The sequence below is a fragment of the Bombina bombina genome, chromosome 1, assembly GCF_027579735.1.
Source record: "Bombina bombina isolate aBomBom1 chromosome 1, aBomBom1.pri, whole genome shotgun sequence".
In the NCBI taxonomy this organism is placed as follows: domain Eukaryota; kingdom Metazoa; phylum Chordata; class Amphibia; order Anura; family Bombinatoridae; genus Bombina; species Bombina bombina.
Window position 1 is genome coordinate 732,159,356 of NC_069499.1, and position 8,366 is coordinate 732,167,721.

The following is an 8,366-nucleotide window of genomic DNA, read 5'->3' on the forward strand; positions in this document are numbered from 1 at the left end:
AGGAAATGATAAAGGTGACCCTTGACTGGTGAGACTGAAATGTGAGGATCATTGCGGAAGAGCAGCCTGTATTGGTTAAGAAAACCCCTGCAATTCGTAGTACCTTCATACTTGTCAGGCAAAGATATCCGGGGTATACTTCCAGAAGCAGAGGAAGAAGTCACAGTACTAGGAGTTGGGACTGGCGGTGAAACAACAGGAGTGGTATTCCTCGATGTAACTAGTAAGGAGAGTTGAGCGGTAATAGCCTCCAGCTTGGAATCCATATTCTGCAACTGTGTGGCATGGGTTCCCAACATCTGTCCCTGAAGATAAACAGCTCTTGCCATCTCATCTGGCTCCATGGCCCAAGTAAAATGTAATGCTCTTGGGATACTCTTCCATCATACCGAACTCGGCCAGTAGTCTTGTTATCCTGACATTGAGTCGGAATGAAAGGGAATATCCCAAAACAGAGAAAGTTAGTAAGATGAGAAAGGCGGCACTCACCACAGGCTGAACAGTCCCCAGCGGCAATGGCAGAGTAGTCCAAGGACAAACCACTAGATTGGTCAAGCAGTCAGGGTTTGGCAGAAGCAGTCCAAGGGCACACCACTAGAATGGTCAGGCAGGCAGGATTTGGCAACAGTAAAGCATTCCAAGGGCACACCACTAGAATGGTCAGGCAGGCAGGATTTGGCAACAGTAAAGCAGTCCAAGGGCACACCAATAGAATAGTTAGGCAGGCAGGATTTGGCAACAGTAAAGCAGTCCAAAGGCCCACCACTAATATGGTCAGGCAGGCAGGATTTGTCAACAGAATATCAGTCCAGCAATTTAGGGGTTAACAGGCAGAATAGTCAGGCAAGCAGAGTTTCAGCAGCAGAAAATCGATCCAGCAATGTAGGGGTTAACAGTCAGAGTAGTCAGGCAAGCAGAGTTCAGCAACAGTAAAGGCAATCAGAGAATAAACAATCTATCACACCCAGGAGCACACAAGGTAACACCTATACTTGGGCAGTGATAGATCGACAAGAAGGGATTAAAATAGGCGCAGGATTCACGCCCAGGTGTCAGGACCGGAGAGGAGTGTGCGGCGATGAAGTCAGTGCCGCACACCTCCGGACCCGGTGCAGCCCCTGACAACGAGCAGGGAAGGAGACGCCGCGCCCTTAGCAACGGCTAGAGCGGTGCGGCATGACACTTCCAAACTCATTCGCAATTTATGTAATGGTTGTGCAGTGGTAATTAACCCAACTTTATTTTCTGAAAAAGACAAAGGGGCCAATTTATCAATGTCTGGATGACATGATACGCTATAGCATATCATGTCCGCCAGACATGGCTAAATACCGACAACATGTGCTGCTTGTGCAATGCCACCCCCTGCAAATTTGCAGCCAATTGGCCACTAGCAGGGTGTGTCAATCAACCCGATTGTATTCGATCAGGCGGATTGATGTCCGTAGCCTCAGAGGCGGCGGACAAGTTAAGGAGCAGCGGTCTTAAGATTGCTGCTTCTTAACTCCTGTTTCCGGAAAGCCTAAAAGCCTTGCACGGAAACAGGGGTATTTGGCCCCATTCAGGCCATGATAAATTGGTCCCAAAGTCTTTTGTAGCATATTGTTCAGTGATTTTTATTTGATGGAATACTTTAATCCCCTTATGAAAACATACTGTTATGTTAATTCTTCTTTACTTTTCATGCTATAGATGAGATATCACCATTAAGTGTTGATCTAGTCTTTGATGCCCCATTAACCTCTTGTTTACCACATAAGACATAGGGGCCGATTTATCATGTGTCTGGCGGACATGATCCTCTGTAGCGATCATGTCCGCCAGACATCGATTAATGTCGACAACATACGCTGCTGGCATTTATCATTGAACAAGCAGTTCTGTTTTGTTTTGTTGGAAATGCTTCCTACATAAAAACAAATTTCCAAAAACCAGCTGAATTAATACTCTAGTTTCCCCTAGGTAAGATACTATGCTGAAGAGCAGCAATTATTTTGAGCTAGCTGGTTATTTGTGGGTTCACATATATCACTCTTGTCATTGTCTCACCTAATGTTTTTAGCTAGCTCCCAGTAGTACATTGCTGATCCTTCAACAAAGCATATAAAGATTATAAAGCAAATTTGATAACAGAAGTAAATTAATTTAAAAGTTGATTAAAATTGTATGCTCTTATGAATCATGAAAGAAAATATATATACACACTTAATTGAGAGTCTGCACTCAAATTTCTCATATGAAGCTACCAGGGTGTCAGGATCCAAATGATTGCATTCACTTAGTAGTGAGCAAAACCACGCAAACTAGATTTTCAAAGGCAAATAGTAGTGTGACGTTTCTGGACATTTGTCCTTCCTCAGACAAACATATGTCATATGTCGCAATGCGTCGCACTAAAATAAATTACTGTTTGCCTTTGAAAATTCAGTGAGTGTGGATTTACTCTCTACTAAGTGAATACAAACGTTTGGATACTGACACCCTAGTAGCTGCATTTGAGAAATGTGAGTGTAAAGGTCTTAGTTCACAGACATGTTGGATTACTTTCTAGAGATAAAGCTTAAGGAATTTAGGGGAGAGTTAGTGTAGAAATATAGTCATGGCATACTCCATTCAAGTCCCTATACCCTATTCAGATGCTCCCTAAAGGGGAAGGTCCACATATTATTGAGAGCGTGTTAACCCCCTACCCCCAATTTTTTTGTTAACAAAAAACAATCCATATCCTTGCTAAAACTATCCCTATCTTATGGTACTCACATTTAGTAAAAACATTTAAGGTCTGGAACTGAATTGAGTTCCTTAGGTTAGATAGTTTCCAACCGAAAAAAAAAACATATGGCTTCCCTCCTTTGAAGTAATTTGTCCCTATAACCCCCTCTCAATGATTTTGGGAGATGGTCAATTATGACTCTGATTGAGGGAACAGTGTGTCCTTTTTGCACAAAATGAATTGCAAATTGTTGCTCAGAATCACCTGTAGATATTGCTTGACGAATGATTCACCATACATGCTCTAAGTGTGCCAGTCATTTTGCCCCATAATACAATGAACATGGGAAAATAAGTGCATATACTATATGTGTAGAAGCACAGGTCAGTTGGTAATTGATGGTATATTTTTTGCTTCAAAATGGATTTGATGCAAATCATAGAAATGCCATAAAAATGCCATTCGTCAAGCACAGCTTTCAGCGGAAAATGCAAGAAACAAGAAGGCGCCTCATGCTGTAGCTCTCTCACAGCAATATCGATACAGTAGGAAAAAGATTTACTCACATTTGGAGAAGCAAGTTCCATTTGAAATTGTAAGATGTCCAACAATGCCCCTAACTCAGAAGAAACCAATGAGACCTTGGCATGCCCATCTACTGTTGGGTCAGAAGTGGTCTTCATGGAAGCCATGTCTCCAAAGTGGAATCAAGGCCAAACGAGTCAAATATGCGTGAAATATTGATAGTGGAGTACACCTAGCGCCTACTAAATAAGACCTCTGGCTTTGATAATTTGACACCTAGTTGTCAAAATGGAAAGATGAAACTAATAAGGTATACCAAAGCGCCAACTATATGAAGGCTGGGTCTGGACCTAATGCAATATTGTCAAACGATTACAATAAACAATTTATTGAGTACACAAATAAGTTAAAAACATGGATCCATGTATAAACAATCAAATTTATACAACAATAATAGCTAAATGAATAGTTAAAACAAATAGATATGTAACAGATATAGCATTTAAAATTGTGCAAACATTGCTCTTAAAAATATTCATAAAAAATTCCAAATTTAGTATAAGGCTCACAACAGAAATTCAACTTTGTGTTTACCATATACACATACACAAATTTGTACAGCAATAATAGCTAAATGAATAGTTAAAACGAATAGTTAAATAGCAGATATGGCATTTAAAATTGTGCAAACAATGCTCTTAAAAAATATTCCTAAAAAATTCCAAATTAAGTGTAAGGCTCACAACAAAAATTCAACTTTGTGTTTACCACATACACATAATAGGTGAAATATATTAGTCAGTAACTTATATAAATGTAAATAATAGTCCAAAAAATAGTCCAACAGTGAAAACTTAATAGAAAAAATAATCCAACAATAAATTATAATAAGTAGTGTGTCTCTTTAAGAAAAAAACAATAATCCTTAAAGTGTTGTGAATCCTAACAGCAATAGTTATGGTGATTTTCCAAGTGTTTTATACTGAATAGCAGTGTCAGTACTTGCTAGCCGTTTTCCAACCCAAAATTCTATCTTCTTGGCAAACATTTTGTTATAATCCCTGGATGATCCTTCTGTAAAAGAAAGATATGATGGTGTAGATTGTTTTTAGATCAATAGAAAATGAAATTGTGCTTACCAGTCAACGCGTTTCGGTCACAAAGAGACCTTTATCAAGACTGGTTTTATGGTGTTAGTAGTGGTCTTTTTATACCAGACTGATTGCTGGCCATAAAATTGTGGAACAGGAAGTGTTTGTTAAGCACTTCCTGTTTTACTGACCTTAAATGTGTGTTTAAAATATACAGTTTATAGTTTAAAAATTTGTGATTAAAAAATCCATTATAATACATTTAGATGGTATCCTTATTTTGTCAAGCTCTATCTGCATCTGATCATTTTTATTCAGAGAAAATACAAAAATTCCTATGTTAGAATACAGTGTTCCAGATTTGGAAAAATATAGATACAAACCCAGCCTTTTTAGTTATGACTTCATACCTATTATTTAAAAAAAAATCCTACCGCACCTGGTGTTCCCAGGCGGTCTCCCATCCAGGTACTAACCAGGCCTGGCCCTGCTTAACTTCCAAGATCAGACAAGATCAGGTGCATTCAAGGCAGTGTGGCTGTAGACATTTCTGTATTAGCCCTATTTCTCATCATGATCTGATCAGAAAGAGAGTTTACTGTCATCTCCAAGCCGTTTTTCAGCTGTTTCTATTGGGTATAATCTCAGTAGGGGCTTGGTTTCTATTGGATGGGGCAGGGCTGTGTATAATAGGCTCAATTTCATTGGATAGTAGTTGGAATGTTGTTAAAACATTCCCTTATCTGTCATAATAAAGCCATTTTAGCGTATATGTTAAGGTGTCATTTTTAGATGTCATTTCTAGATGCCAATTTTTACATATGCTTGCTAATCTAAGAGAATAAAAAGCGGAAACAAGACATATTCTATATAAAGGACGGACTTGCTAGTTTCATCTTTTATTTATTACACAATCTATGCTGATTATATATCCCTTACAATATTCCTAATGGTGTTATATTGTTGTCTTCTATATACTGGATTTTGCTATAGTGCTATGTCTGTTCTGAGGTGTGAATTATTATCCAGAATAAAGAGAAATGTTTTTTTTGTTTTTTTGTTTTTTATACAAACAAGGTGAAACCTCAATAGGTTTTAAGTGAAACAGACATGTATGGGAACCAGATGGTGGTGTAGAAATATTAAACAACCTTTATTTGTTTTTAACATAAATATCCAATCGAGTGGGAAAGTGACCTCTATACTAGTAGTGTCTTATCTGGAGAGATATTAGCCCTGATTAATGCGTTATATAATCATAGAAAAACTATCAGATAAACTATCCTCAAATCTTTTTTCAAATTTAGAATAGACACCTATCATTACAAACTCATTGGTGTGTGGCATATAGCGTACCCTAGTGACGAGTGTAAAGCATCTGTGGGTTAACCTAGTTCACCCAAAACCTTTTTCTTTTTAAATTATAATTTATAATTATATTTGTTCCTGTTTATATACTATATATCCAGAGTATTATGTCTGAGTTTATATATATGAATGATTGAATTGCTGTCTTCTTTAAATATGAACATCAAATATGTTTTAGGTACTAACCTTGTGAAAATCTATCTAAATCACAAAGTTTATAGAGGGGTATGTAGCTAGCAGTGCTAGAGTATTAGGAATAGAGCCATAATGCAACCAGAAGATGCCCATATATGGGTATACGTTTAAAATTTGTCATATGTGCAGAGAGAGGTGGATATAGCAGGAGGTATTCATACACAGTTAGGGGAATTTAGTTTTTTTAGAAGATCGTTGATTATGATACTTGCTATCATGTTTCACAACCCGTGTATTCATAAAAGCAAACACAGTATTATACTGTTCTTCGCCAAAAGAGGCACTTCTCATGGGATTAGTAAAATTAAACATATTCCCATAGTTTCTCTGGGTTGCTTTTGAGATTTTTCCTTTATATCTCATTATAGTTAGTTTAGTTAAGGTTTAAAAGGTGAGATAGATCCTCTTTGTTGTTTAACCCTCTGGGATATAAGCAGTCTAAATAAAATATCCATTTGGATTCTGCCGTTAGTAACTTCTTTTTGTAATTGCCTCCTCTCCAGTTCTTAGTTACTTTTTGAATCCCCATATATTTAAGTGTATTAATATTCCCTTGATGTTTCATAGAGAAATGTTTATACAGTGGGGTATCCATATTGCGTTTTTCAATTTGCAGGATATGCTCACGTATCCTATCTCGCAATGGCCTGGATGTCTGTCCTATGTATTGGAGGCCACATGGACATTGGAGTAAATAGACCACTCCCTTATCTTGGCAACGGATCAGGTTTCCAATTTTGTATTTTTCTCTGGTATTGTTGGAGTGAAATTCATCTGTTTTTACTCCACATTTGCATGCTTTGCAAGTGTGACAGGGGAAGAAGCCCTTAACCTTTTTCCCAAAGACGTCTTGTATTCCTGGAGGATTTTTCTTCTGTATGCTTGGTGCCAGTTTATTCTTTAAGTTGTTCGTTTTTCGATATACAAACTTTGGTTCCGGAAGATCTTTTCTATGATCTTACTGTTTGCACTATACTCTGTAATTAAAGGGATGTTAAGAGTTTCTTCGTCTTTATTCCCCTTATTCCTCTCCTTATAGTTGGTGAGTGTTCTTCTTTCTATCTGTCTTACCTCATCAATTCTTTGGTCCAACATCTCTTCTTCATAACCCCTCTCCACAAATTTTTGTTTTATTATTTGCACCTGTTCTTCCCATTTTGATGGATCAGAACAATTTTTTCTCATACGTAAAAGCTGTCCTTTTGGAATATTATTCTTCCATGTATTGCGATGGCAGCTTGTTTTGTGGACATAATTGTTACTGTCCACCTTTTTAAAATGGGTGGATGTTTCTAATTTCCCTCCTTTCACTTCTATGTTCAGATCCAAGAATGTGAGAGTCGTGTGACTCCATTCATATGTGAATTTTAGATTGGCCGTATTCTTATTCATCACTTCAAAGGTGTATTCCAAGTCTGCCTGTGACCCTTTCCAAACTATGATTATATCATCTATGTATCGACGATAGAGGACCAGGTCCGCGCTGGCTGGGCAGGAGTCCCAAAATATTTCCTCCCATTTGCCCATATACAGATTGGCGTAGCTCGGCATGAACCTGGTCCCCATCACCGTCCCACAAATTTGCCGGTAGAATTTGCCATCATGGCAGAAGTAGTTGTGATTTAGAATATAATCAATACTATCCAAGTAGTTGTGATTTATAATATAATGAATACTATCCAAAATATGGATAGTATTCATTATATTCTAAATCACAACTACTTCTGCCATGATGGCAAATTCTACCGACAAATTTGTGGGACGGCGATGGGGACCAGGTTCATGCCGAGCTACGCCAATCTGTATATGGGCAAATGGGAGGAAATATTTTGGGACTCCTGCCCAGCCGGCGCGGACCTGGTCCTCTATCGTCGATACATAGATGATATAATCATAGTTTGGAAATGGTCACAGGCAGACTTGGAATACACCTTTGAAGTGATGAATAAGAATACGGCCAATCTAAAATTCACATATGAATGGAGTCACACGACTCTCACATTCTTGGATCTGAACATAGAAGTGAAAGGAGGGAAATTAGAAACATCCACCCATTTTAAAAAGGTGGACAGTAACAATTATGTCCACAAAACAAGCTGCCATCACAATACATGGAAGAATAATATTCCAAAAGGACAGCTTTTACGTATGAGAAAAAATTGTTCTGATCCATCAAAATGGGAAGAACAGGCACAAATAATAAAACAAAAATTTGTGGAGAGGGGTTATGAAGAAGAGATGTTGGACCAAAGAATTGATGAGGTAAGACAGATAGAAAGAAGAACACTCACCAATTATAAGGAGAGGAATAAGGGGAACAAAGACGAAGAAACTCTTAACATCCCTTGAATTACAGAGTATAGTGCAAACAGTAAGATCATAGAAAAGATCTTCCGGAAACACTGGGCACTACTTAAAGACGATGACATACTGGGAGAAAAATTATCTCAGGTACCAAAGTTTGTATATCGAAA

At 37.9% G+C, this 8,366-nt stretch overlaps 1 pseudogene; it reads right to left on the reverse strand.

Moving 5' to 3' along the window:
• Positions 1-4,756: 4,756 nt before the first annotated feature.
• On the reverse strand, positions 4,757-4,875 carry LOC128646161 (uncharacterized; annotated as a pseudogene).
• Between the last annotated feature and the right edge of the window lie 3,491 nt (positions 4,876-8,366).